General features: G+C 36.1%; 5 non-coding genes across 5 annotated transcripts; all 5 read right to left on the minus strand.

Annotated features, from left to right (window-relative positions):
* Window positions 1-2008: 2008 nt before the first annotated feature.
* Trnar-ucu (transfer RNA arginine (anticodon UCU)) lies at window positions 2009-2081 on the minus strand. Its single transcript has one exon. It is a non-coding gene; the product is annotated as a tRNA-Arg (tRNA).
* Window positions 2082-4675: 2594 nt separating this feature from the next.
* Window positions 4676-4748, minus strand: Trnar-ucu (transfer RNA arginine (anticodon UCU)). Its single transcript has one exon. It is a non-coding gene; the product is annotated as a tRNA-Arg (tRNA).
* A 2578-nt stretch (window positions 4749-7326) lies between these two features.
* Window positions 7327-7399, minus strand: Trnar-ucu (transfer RNA arginine (anticodon UCU)). The gene has a single exon. It is a non-coding gene; the product is annotated as a tRNA-Arg (tRNA).
* Window positions 7400-9991: 2592 nt separating this feature from the next.
* On the minus strand, window positions 9992-10064 carry Trnar-ucu (transfer RNA arginine (anticodon UCU)). The gene has a single exon. It is a non-coding gene; the product is annotated as a tRNA-Arg (tRNA).
* Window positions 10065-12655: 2591 nt separating this feature from the next.
* On the minus strand, window positions 12656-12728 carry Trnar-ucu (transfer RNA arginine (anticodon UCU)). The gene has a single exon. It is a non-coding gene; the product is annotated as a tRNA-Arg (tRNA).
* Between the last annotated feature and the right edge of the window lie 954 nt (window positions 12729-13682).

The following is a 13682-nucleotide window of genomic DNA, read 5'->3' on the forward strand; positions in this document are numbered from 1 at the left end:
AGTGTAAAATTCTACTACATAGGTATAATCATGTTGTGAAAGATGTTTGGCTTATTTTGAATTTATTACGACCTTACACGATAAGGTAAATTGGCATGGTTATACTAACATCACCGTGTCCGCCATGACAGATAACGCGAGACTCTCGCCGTGACCCCTTTTCTATATAATGCGTTCCAGACAATATATGGATATTCTACGCTATGTTATGATAAATTAAGTGGCGAGTAATGGCTTCTTGGTGGAATTTCAATGTTGCCGATCAACTGTATTTACTTTAAATGCGCTGAATTTCTCACTCACACCACGTTATATTTTGTAATGCGATTCGTTTACATTTCAAAACAAGGCCTCAATGGTCTTTAAGGGCACACAAACAAGAGAGGCTGAGAATGGATGTAATTATTTTTTGAACTAATATGGCGGACGATCTAAACGAAAATATCGGATAAATAAGGTAAACGATATTTTACAAATATTTCTAGAATGATTTGCCCTGCTTTCGGTATTATATAAAAGAACTACTCAGTTTATTACATCATATGCAAGAAATATGTTTAAAATCTTGCCTACCCCTACATTAAAATTTCACGTCTGTCTTCAAACGTATGTTCCAAATATTTCAAAAATCCTTGACTAAATCGACAGAGAGAGAGAGAGAGAGAGATATTATGACTTGTATGTCTTGAAATGAAGCTTTGACAGTTTTATGTTATTGAAAATAGAACTCACCATTTGTACTATTGAAGAATACTCTCTCTCTCTCTCTCTCTCTCTCTCTCTCTGTGTGTTTTTGTGTGACGGACACATTTTAAAGTACAGCCCTCAAATGGAATATGACTGAGTTTCAATGTTATTTCTGAACATTTTAGCGTTTCAAAATTATCGTAAAAGATGGACATAAACCGTAACCGCTGACAGGATCGTTCCCGTTTCGATTGAATTAAATCGACTGACTTTAAATTATCTCCATCACCGCATGATCTCCAATGAACTTTCGTTCTTTAAACAGTTCACAGCTAAATTGCTTGTGTTTTGTTCCTCAATCTCTGGATATCGAACTTTCAACAAACGTTCTGCCAAATGAATAAACGAAATCTCAGTAATCGACATATAAAATGGAACTTGCAGCATAAAGAGTTAGATTCAAGAAGTGAATTAAGAATTCTCGACATACGACATTGAAATGTCAAACGCTGCTGTGTAATTCAAACAACATAATGTAAAAATTCGACCAGGAAAATGAAATAGAATTTTAAGGACAAGTAACTGGATTGAGCTCGTGAAAGTGGAATTCTCGACACATGACAATACAATTTCAACTGCAACGTTCCCGTCAGACCATCGTTTTTCCGCTACGGCACTGTACCTCAGTCTATTCAGTTGAAAGACAATTTAGCCTCCTTTATTAGAATAGATGTCGGTTCCATCAACGCAATTCCTCGCGGATAAACTTTCTTAAAATTATATGACATTATATTAGGTTACTCAGAACATATTAAACATTTACCACAAAGGGATATCTACATCAATATATCCTGAAATTGTTAAAGGCACGATATTTCATGCATGAAGGCATCCTCAAACTACGCATATTTCACCATATATATACTAAAAAGTATTACATATCTTAGAATTAAAATCAACATCAAAATTAGTGTTACTGGCCCGTAACAATATCGACAGCCACGGTATGTCCTGCCTTATAAATGCGTTATCTTGCGAAAAAATTATTTGATATATCTCTTGACGCAAAATTACAGCATAGGGAAAGAGGTGTATACACCCTCGCAACACTAGCATCATGACACTGAAAAAGGAAATTGACAAATAACATCTGAAATCTTTCAAGCTGTTCCTAACTATATGTAAAACACAACAATCCTTTCATACAAACGTAGCAATGACAACGTTTGGTATCCAACTGGTAGTTTTGGGAGATTTAGGGGCTTAAGAATACCTGCTTCCTGCATGCACATATGGATATGTAGTGTGACGCAAAATGGTACATCCCTGGCGGGATTCGAACCCGCGACCTCTGGATTAGAAGTCCAGCGCGCTATCCACTGCGCTACAGGGACGTTACATCCTACTTTTCTTCGTTCATTTCTAGTTTATTTAGCGCCATAAAGATGAAGTAATATGAAGTGACATGGTTAAAAGATGATGAGAGAGTTAAGTCAATTTATAGAATAACACTGAACTCAATTCTTCCATCGAATGACTGTACGCTGGAACATGATCACGGTAACGAGGGTTATAGGGATAAATGGGTACATATGATGTTGTCATATAGCTAGCATACACTGTATAAGGAGTAATGGAAATTAAAAAAGTGATTACAAATCTATAACTAAAGAAACATTTCATGTGTAGGCAAGACTGGGAAAATAAATAGAGGTATAACTTTGGATATAAAGGCATCCTACGGCTTCATGTTCCGAAAGCCCCACCCAAGGACACAACACAGGGGTATGAGTGCCAATAGGACTAGTAGAGAATATAAGTATATTATATTGTGAATCAGAGGTGAATTGGACAAGGGGTCACTTAGCTACGATGTCGTAGCATCAACTTGATTTATTATGGTTGAGGGTACGAACTGATCCCATATCATCTAATATATCAAAAAAATAAAATCATCAGTTCAGAAAGAGTAAAAGTGTAAAATTCTACTACATAGGTATAATCATGTTGTGAAAGATGTTTGGCTTATTTTGAATTTATTACGACCTTACACGATAAGGTAAATTGGCATGGTTATACTAACATCACCGTGTCCGCCATGACAGATAACGCGAGACTCTCGCCGTGACCCCTTTTCTATATAATGCGTTCCAGACAATATATGGATATTCTACGCTATGTTATGATAAATCAAGTGGCGAGTAATGGCTTCTTGGTGGAATTTCAATGTTGCCGATCAACTGTATTTACTTTAAATGCGCTGAATTTCTCACTCACACCACGTTATATTTTGTAATGCGATTCGTTTACGTTTCAAAACAACGCCTCAATGGTCTTTAAGGGCACACAAACAAGAGAGGCTGAGAATGGATGTAATTATTTTTTGAACTAATATGGCGGACGATCTAAACGAAAATATCGGATAAATAAGGTAAACGATATTTTACAAATATTTCTAGAATGATTTGCCCTGCTTTCGGTATTATATAAAAGAACTACTCAATTTATTACATCATATGCAAGAAATATGTTTAAAATCTTGCCTACCCCTACATTAAAATTTCACGTCTGTCTTCAAACGTATGTTCCAAATATTTCAAAAATCCTTGACTAAATCGACAGAGAGAGAGAGAGAGAGAGAGAGATATTATGACTTGTATGTCTTGAAATGAAGCTTTGACAGTTTTATGTTATTGAAAATAGAACTCACCATTTGTACTATTGAAGAATACTCTCTCTCTCTCTCTCTCTCTCTCTCTCTCTCTCTGTGTTTTTGTGTGACGGACACATTTTAAAGTACAGCCCTCAAATGGAATATGACTGAGTTTCAATGTTATTTCTGAACATTTTAGCGTTTCAAAATTATCGTAAAAGATGGACATAAACCGTAACCGCTGACAGGATCGTTCCCGTTTCGATTGAATTAAATCGACTGACTTTAAATTATCTCCATCACCGCATGATCTCCAATGAAATTTCGTTCTTTAAACAGTTCACAGCTAAATTGCTTGTGTTTTGTTCCTCAATCTCTGGATATCGAACTTTCAACAAACGTTCTGCCAAATGAATAAACGAAATCTCAGTAATCGACATATAAAATGGAACTTGCAGCATAAAGAGTTAGATTCAAGAAGTGAATTAAGAATTCTCGACATACGACATTGAAATGTCAAACGCTGCTGTGTAATTCAAACAACATAATGTAAAAATTCGACCAGGAAAATGAAATAGAATTTTAAGGACAAGTAACTGGATTGAGCTCGTGAAAGTGGAATTCTCGACACATGACAATACAATTTCAACTGCAACGTTCCCGTCAGACCATCGTTTTTCCGCTACGGCACTGTACCTCAGTCTATTCAGTTGAAAGACAATTTAGCCTCCTTTATTAGAATAGATGTCGGTTCCATCAACGCAATTCCTCGCGGATAAACTTTCTTAAAATTATATGACATTATATTAGGTTACTCAGAACATATTAAACATTTACCACAAAGGGATATCTACATCAATATATCCTGAAATTGTTAAAGGCACGATATTTCATGCATGAAGGCATCCTCAAACTACGCATATTTCACCATATATATACTAAAAAGTATTACATATCTTAGTATTAAAATCAACATCAAAATTAGTGTTACTGGCCCGTAACAATATCGACAGCCACGGTATGTCCTGCCTTATATATGCGTTATCTTGCGAAAAAATTATTTGATATATCTCTTGACGCAAAATTACAGCATAGGGAAAGAGGTGTATACACCCTCGCAACACTAGCATCATGACACTGAAAAAGGAAATTGACAAATAACATCTGAAATCTTTCAAGCTGTTCCTAACTATATGTAAAACACAACAATCCTTTCATACAAACGTAGCAATGACAACGTTTGGTATCCAACTGGTAGTTTTGGGAGATTTAGGGGCTTAAGAATACCTGCTTCCTGCATGCACATATGGATATGTAGTGTGACGCAAAATGGTACATCCCTGGCGGGATTCGAACCCGCGACCTCTGGATTAGAAGTCCAGCGCGCTATCCACTGCGCTACAGGGACGTTACATCCTACTTTTCTTCGTTCATTTCTAGTTTATTTAGCGCCATAAAGATGAAGTAATATGAAGTGACATGGTTAAAAGATGATGAGAGAGTTAAGTCAATTTATAGAATAACACTGAAGTCAATTCTTCCATCGAATGACTGTACGCTGGAACATGATCACGGTAACGAGGGTTATAGGGATAAATGGGTACATATGATGTTGTCATATAGCTAGCATACACTGTATAAGGAGTAATGGAAATTAAAAAAGTGATTACAAATCTATAACTAAAGAAGCATTTCATGTGTAGGCAAGACTGGGAAAATAAATAGAGGTATAACTTTGGATATAAAGGCATCCTACGGCTTCATGTTCCGAAAGCCCCACCCAAGGACACAACACAGGGGTATGAGTGCCAATAGGACTAGTAGAGAATATAAGTATATTATATTGTGAATCAGAGGTGAATTGGACAAGGGGTCACTTAGCTACGATGTCGTAGCATCAACTTGATTTATTATGGTTGAGGGTACGAACTGATCCCATATCATCTAATATATCAAAAAAATAAAATCATCAGTTCAGAAAGAGTAAAAGTGTAAAATTCTACTACATAGGTATAATCATGTTGTGAAAGATGTTTGGCTTATTTTGAATTTATTACGACCTTACACGATAAGGTAAATTGGCATGGTTATACTAACATCACCGTGTCCGCCATGACAGATAACGCGAGACTCTCGCCGTGACCCCTTTTCTATATAATGCGTTCCAGACAATATATGGATATTCTACGCTATGTTATGATAAATCAAGTGGCGAGTAATGGCTTCTTGGTGGAATTTCAATGTTGCCGATCAACTGTATTTACTTTAAATGCGCTGAATTTCTCACTCACACCACGTTATATTTTGTAATGCGATTCGTTTACGTTTCAAAACAAGGCCTCAATGGTCTTTAAGGGCACACAAACAAGAGAGGCTGAGAATGGATGTAATTGTTTTTTGAACTAATATGGCGGACGATCTAAACGAAAATATCGGATAAATAAGGTAAACGATATTTTACAAATATTTCTAGAATGATTTGCCTTGCTTTCGGTATTATATAAAAGAACTACTCAATTTATTACATCATATGCAAGAAATATGTTTAAAATCTTGCCTACCCCTACATTAAAATTTCACGTCTGTCTTCAAACGTATGTTCCAAATATTTCAAAAATCCTTGACTAAATTGACAGAGAGAGAGAGAGATATTATGACTTGTTTGTCTTGAAATGATGCTTTGACAGTTTTATGTTATTGAAAATAGAACTCACCATTTGTACTATTGAAGAAGACTCTCTCTCTCTCTCTCCCTCTCTCTCTCTCTGTTTTTGTGTGACGGACACATTTTAAAGTACAGCCCTCAAATGGAATATGACTGAGTTTCAATGTTATTTCTGAACATTTTAACGTTACAAAATTATCGTAAAATATGGACATAAACCGTAACCGCTGACAGGATCGTTCCCGTTTCGATTGAATTAAATCGAGTGACTTTAAATTATCTCCATCACCGCATGATCTCCAATGAAATTTCGTTCTTTAAACAGTTCACAGCTAAATTGCTTGTGTTTTGTTCCTCAATCTCTGGATATCGAACTTTCAACAAACGTTCTGCCAAATGAATAAACGAAATCTCAGTAATCGACATATAAAATGGAACTTGCAGCATAAAGAGTTAGATTCAAGAAGTGAATTAAGAATTCTCGACATACGACATTGAAATGTCAAACGCTGCTGTGTAATTCAAACAACATAATGTAAAAATTCGACCAGGAAAATGAAATAGAATTTTAAGGACAAGTAACTGGATTGAGCTCGTGAAAGTGGAATTCTCGACACATGACAATACAATTTCAACTGCAACGTTCCCGTCAGACCATCGTTTTTCCGCTACGGCACTGTACCTCAGTCTATTCAGTTGAAAGACAATTTAGCCTCCTTTATTAGAATAGATGTCGGTTCCATCAACGCAATACGTCGCGGATAAACTTTCTTAAAATTATATGACATTATATTAGGTTACTCAGAACATATTAAACACTTACCACAAACGGATATCTACATTAATATATCCTGAAATTGTTAAAGGCACGATATTTCATACATGAAGGCATCCTCAAACTACGCATATTTCACCATATATATACTAAAAAGTATTACATATCTTAGTATTAAAATCAACATCAAAATAAGTGTTACTGGCCCGTAACAATATCGACAGCCACGGTATGTCCTGCCTTATATATGCGTTATCTTGCGAAAAAATTATTTGATATATCTTTTGACGCAAAATTACAGCATAGGGAAAGAGGTGTATACACCCTCGCGTCACTAGCATCATGACACTGAAAAAGGAAATTGACAAATAACATCTGAAATCTTTCAAGCTGTTCCTAACTATATGTAAAACACAACAATCCTTTCATACAAACGTAGCACTGACAACGTTTGGTATCCAACTGGTAGTTTCGGGAGATTTAGGGGCTTAAGAATACCTGCTTCCTGCATGCACAGATGGATATGTAGTGTGACGCAAAATGGTACATCCCTGGCGGGATTCGAACCCGCGACCTCTGGATTAGAAGTCCAGCGCGCTATCCACTGCGCTACAGGGACGTTACATCCTACTTTTCTTCGTTCATTTCTAGTTTATTTAGCGCCATAAAGATGAAGTAATATGAAGTGACATGGTTAAAAGATGATGAGAGAGTTAAGTCAATTTATAGAATAACACTGAAGTCAATTCTTCCATCGAATGACTGTACGCTGGAACATGATCACGGTAACGAGGGTTATAGGGATAAATGGGTACATATGATGTTGTCATATAGCTAGCATACACTGTATAAGGAGTAATGGAAATTAAAAAAGTGATTACAAATCTATAACTAAAGAAGCATTTCATGTGTAGGCAAGACTGGGAAAATAAATAGAGGTATAACTTTGGATATAAAGGCATCCTACGGCTTCATGTTCCGAAAGCCCCACCCAAGGACACAACACAGGGGTATGAGTGCCAATAGGACTAGTAGAGAATATAAGTATATTATATTGTGAATCAGAGGTGAATTGGACAAGGGGTCACTTAGCTACGATGTCGTAGCATCAACTTGATTTATTATGGTTGAGGGTACGAACTGATCCCATATCATCTAATATATCAAAAAAATAAAATCATCAGTTCAGAAAGAGTAAAAGTGTAAAATTCTACTACATAGGTATAATCATGTTGTGAAAGATGTTTGGCTTATTTTGAATTTATTACGACCTTACACGATAAGGTAAATTGGCATGGTTATACTAACATCACCGTGTCCGCCATGACAGATAACGCGAGACTCTCGCCGTGACCCCTTTTCTATATAATGCGTTCCAGACAATATATGGATATTCTACGCTATGTTATGATAAATTAAGTGGCGAGTAATGGCTTCTTGGTGGAATTTCAATGTTGCCGATCAACTGTATTTACTTTAAATGCGCTGAATTTCTCACTCACACCACGTTATATTTTGTAATGCGATTCGTTTACGTTTCAAAACAAGGCCTCAATGGTCTTTAAGGGCACACAAACAAGAGAGGCTGAGAATGGATGTAATTATTTTTTGAACTAATATGGCGGACGATCTAAACGAAAATATCGGATAAATAAGGTAAACGATATTTTACAAATATTTCTAGAATGATTTGCCCTGCTTTCGGTATTATATAAAAGAACTACTCAATTTATTACATCATATGCAAGAAATATGTTTAAAATCTTGCCTACCCCTACATTAAAATTTCACGTCTGTCTTCAAACGTATGTTCCAAATATTTCAAAAATCCTTGACTAAATCGACAGAGAGAGAGAGAGAGAGAGAGAGATATTATGACTTGTATGTCTTGAAATGAAGCTTTGACAGTTTTATGTTATTGAAAATAGAACTCACCATTTGTACTATTGAAGAATACTCTCTCTCTCTCTCTCTCTCTCTCTCTCTCTCTGTGTTTTTGTGTGACGGACACATTTTAAAGTACAGCCCTCAAATGGAATATGACTGAGTTTCAATGTTATTTCTGAACATTTTAGCGTTTCAAAATTATCGTAAAAGATGGACATAAACCGTAACCGCTGACAGGATCGTTCCCGTTTCGATTGAATTAAATCGACTGACTTTAAATTATCTCCATCACCGCATGATCTCCAATGAAATTTCGTTCTTTAAACAGTTCACAGCTAAATTGTTTGTATTTTGTTCCTCAATCTCTGGATATCGAACTTTCAACAAACGTTCTGCCAAATGAATAAACGAAATCTCAGTAATCGACATATAAAATGGAACTTGCAGCATAAAGAGTTAGATTCAAGAAGTGAATTAAGAATTCTCGACATACGACATTGAAATGTCAAACGCTGCTGTCTAATTCAAACAACATAATGTAAAAATTCGACCAGGAAAATGAAATAGAATTTTAAGGACAAGTAACTGGATTGAGCTCGTGAAAGTGGAATTCTCGACACATGACAATACAATTTCAACTGCAACGTTCCCGTCAGACCATCGTTTTTCCGCTACGGCACTGTACCTCAGTCTATTCAGTTGAAAGACAATTTAGCCTCCTTTATTAGAATAGATGTCGGTTCCATCAACGCAATTCCTCGCGGATAAACTTTCTTAAAATTATATGACATTATATTAGGTTACTCAGAACATATTAAACATTTACCACAAAGGGATATCTACATCAATATATCCTGAAATTGTTAAAGGCACGATATTTCATGCATGAAGGCATCCTCAAACTACGCATATTTCACCATATATATACTAAAAAGTATTACATATCTTAGTATTAAAATCAACATCAAAATTAGTGTTACTGGCCCGTAACAATATCGACAGCCACGGTATGTCCTGCCTTATATATGCGTTATCTTGCGAAAAAATTATTTGATATATCTCTTGACGCAAAATTACAGCATAGGGAAAGAGGTGTATACACCCTCGCAACACTAGCATCATGACACTGAAAAAGGAAATTGACAAATAACATCTGAAATCTTTCAAGCTGTTCCTAACTATATGGAAAACACAACAATCCTTTCATACAAACGTAGCACTGACAACGTTTGGTATCCAACTGGTAGTTTTGGGAGATTTAGGGGCTTAAGAATACCTGCTTCCTGCATGCACATATGGATATGTAGTGTGACGCAAAATGGTACATCCCTGGCGGGATTCGAACCCGCGACCTCTGGATTAGAAGTCCAGCGCGCTATCCACTGCGCTACAGGGACGTTACATCCTACTTTTCTTCGTTCATTTCTAGTTTATTTAGCGCCATAAAGATGAAGTAATATGAAGTGACATGGTTAAAAGATGATGAGAGAGTTAAGTCAATTTATAGAATAACACTGAACTCAATTCTTCCATCGAATGACTGTACGCTGGAACATGATCACGGTAACGAGGGTTATAGGGATAAATGGGTACATATGATGTTGTCATATAGCTAGCATACACTGTATAAGGAGTAATGGAAATTAAAAAAGTGATTACAAATCTATAACTAAAGAAACATTTCATGTGTAGGCAAGACTGGGAAAATAAATAGAGGTATAACTTTGGATATAAAGGCATCCTACGGCTTCATGTTCCGAAAGCCCCACCCAAGGACACAACACAGGGGTATGAGTGCCAATAGGACTAGTAGAGAATATAAGTATATTATATTGTGAATCAGAGGTGAATTGGACAAGGGGTCACTTAGCTACGATGTCGTAGCATCAACTTGATTTATTATGGTTGAGGGTACGAACTGATCCCATATCATCTAATATATCAAAAAAATAAAATCATCAGTTCAGAAAGAGTAAAAGTGTAAAATTCTACTACATAGGTATAATCATGTTGTGAAAGATGTTTGGCTTATTTTGAATTTATTACGACCTTACACGATAAGGTAAATTGGCATGGTTATACTAACATCACCGTGTCCGCCATGACAGATAACGCGAGACTCTCGCCGTGACCCCTTTTCTATATAATGCGTTCCAGACAATATATGGATATTCTACGCTATGTTATGATAAATCAAGTGGCGAGTAATGGCTTCTTGGTGGAATTTCAATGTTGCCGATCAACTGTATTTACTTTAAATGCGCTGAATTTCTCACTCACACCACGTTATATTTTGTAATGCGATTCGTTTACGTTTCAAAACAACGCCTCAATGGTCTTTAAGGGCACACAAACAAGAGAGGCTGAGAATGGATGTAATTATTTTTTGAACTAATATGGCGGACGATCTAAACGAAAATATCGGATAAATAAGGTAAACGATATTTTACAAATATTTCTAGAATGATTTGCCCTGCTTTCGGTATTATATAAAAGAACTACTCAATTTATTACATCATATGCAAGAAATATGTTTAAAATCTTGCCTACCCCTACATTAAAATTTCACGTCTGTCTTCAAACGTATGTTCCAAATATTTCAAAAATCCTTGACTAAATCGACAGAGAGAGAGAGAGAGAGAGAGATATTATGACTTGTATGTCTTGAAATGAAGCTTTGACAGTTTTATGTTATTGAAAATAGAACTCACCATTTGAACTATTGAAGAATACTCTCTCTCTCTCTCTCTCTCTCTCTCTCTCTCTGTGTTTTTGTGTGACGGACACATTTTAAAGTACAGCCCTCAAATGGAATATGACTGAGTTTCAATGTTATTTCTGAACATTTTAGCGTTTCAAAATTATCGTAAAAGATGGACATAAACCGTAACCGCTGACAGGATCGTTCCCGTTTCGATTGAATTAAATCGACTGACTTTAAATTATCTCCATCACCGCATGATCTCCAATGAAATTTCGTTCTTTAAACAGTTCACAGCTAAATTGCTTGTGTTTTGTTCCTCAATCTCTGGATATCGAACTTTCAACAAACGTTCTGCCAAATGAATAAACGAAATCTCAGTAATCGACATATAAAATGGAACTTGCAGCATAAAGAGTTAGATTCAAGAAGTGAATTAAGAATTCTCGACATACGACATTGAAATGTCAAACGCTGCTGTGTAATTCAAACAACATAATGTAAAAATTCGACCAGGAAAATGAAATAGAATTTTAAGGACAAGTAACTGGATTGAGCTCGTGAAAGTGGAATTCTCGACACATGACAATACAATTTCAACTGCAACGTTCCCGTCAGACCATCGTTTTTCCGCTACGGCACTGTACCTCAGTCTATTCAGTTGAAAGACAATTTAGCCTCCTTTATTAGAATAGATGTCGGTTCCATCAACGCAATTCCTCGCGGATAAACTTTCTTAAAATTATATGACATTATATTAGGTTACTCAGAACATATTAAACATTTACCACAAAGGGATATCTACATCAATATATCCTGAAATTGTTAAAGGGACGATATTTCATGCATGAAGGCATCCTCAAACTACGCATATTTCACCATATATATACTAAAAAGTATTACATATCTTAGAATTAAAATCAACATCAAAATTAGTGTTACTGGCCCGTAACAATATCGACAGCCACGGTATGTCCTGCCTTATATATGCGTTATCTTGCGAAAAAATTATTTGATATATCTCTTGACGCAAAATTACAGCATAGGGAAAGAGGTGTATACACCCTCGCAACACTAGCATCATGACACTGAAAAAGGAAATTGACAAATAACATCTGAAATCTTTCAAGCTGTTCCTAACTATATGTAAAACACAACAATCCTTTCATACAAACGTAGCAATGACAACGTTTGGTATCCAACTGGTATTTTTTTGGAGATTTAGGGGCTTAAGAATACCTGCTTCCTGCATGCACATATGGATATGTAGTGTGACGCAAAATGGTACATCCCTGGCGGGATTCGAACCCGCGACCTCTGGATTAGAAGTCCAGCGCGCTATCCACTGCGCTACAGGGACGTTACATCCTACTTTTCTTCGTTCATTTCTAGTTTATTTAGCGCCATAAAGATGAAGTAATATGAAGTGACATGGTTAAAAGATGATGAGAGAGTTAAGTCAATTTATAGAATAACACTGAACTCAATTCTTCCATCGAATGACTGTACGCTGGAACATGATCACGGTAACGAGGGTTATAGGGATAAATGGGTACATATGATGTTGTCATATAGCTAGCATACACTGTATAAGGAGTAATGGAAATTAAAAAAGTGATTACAAATCTATAACTAAAGAAACATTTCATGTGTAGGCAAGACTGGGAAAATAAATAGAGGTATAACTTTGGATATAAAGGCATCCTACGGCTTCATGTTCCGAAAGCCCCACCCAAGGACACAACACAGGGGTATGAGTGCCAATAGGACTAGTAGAGAATATAAGTATATTATATTGTGAATCAGAGGTGAATTGGACAAGGGGTCACTTAGCTACGATGTCGTAGCATCAACTTGATTTATTATGGTTGAGGGTACGAACTGATCCCATATCATCTAATATATCAAAAAAATAAAATCATCAGTTCAGAAAGAGTAAAAGTGTAAAATTCTACTACATAGGTATAATCATGTTGTGAAAGATGTTTGGCTTATTTTGAATTTATTACGACCTTACACGATAAGGTAAATTGGCATGGTTATACTAACATCACCGTGTCCGCCATGACAGATAACGCGAGACTCTCGCCGTGACCCCTTTTCTATATAATGCGTTCCAGACAATATATGGATATTCTACGCTATGTTATGATAAATCAAGTGGCGAGTAATGGCTTCTTGGTGGAATTTCAATGTTGCCGATCAACTGTATTTACTTTAAATGCGCTGAATTTCTCACTCACACCACGTTATATTTTGTAATGCGATTCGTTTACGTTTCAAAACAACGCCTCAATGGTCTTTAAGGGCACAC

This window comes from Sinohyriopsis cumingii, chromosome 11, assembly GCF_028554795.1.
Source record: "Sinohyriopsis cumingii isolate HCF-2022 chromosome 11, ASM2855479v2, whole genome shotgun sequence".
Lineage (NCBI taxonomy): Eukaryota > Metazoa > Mollusca > Bivalvia > Unionida > Unionidae > Sinohyriopsis > Sinohyriopsis cumingii.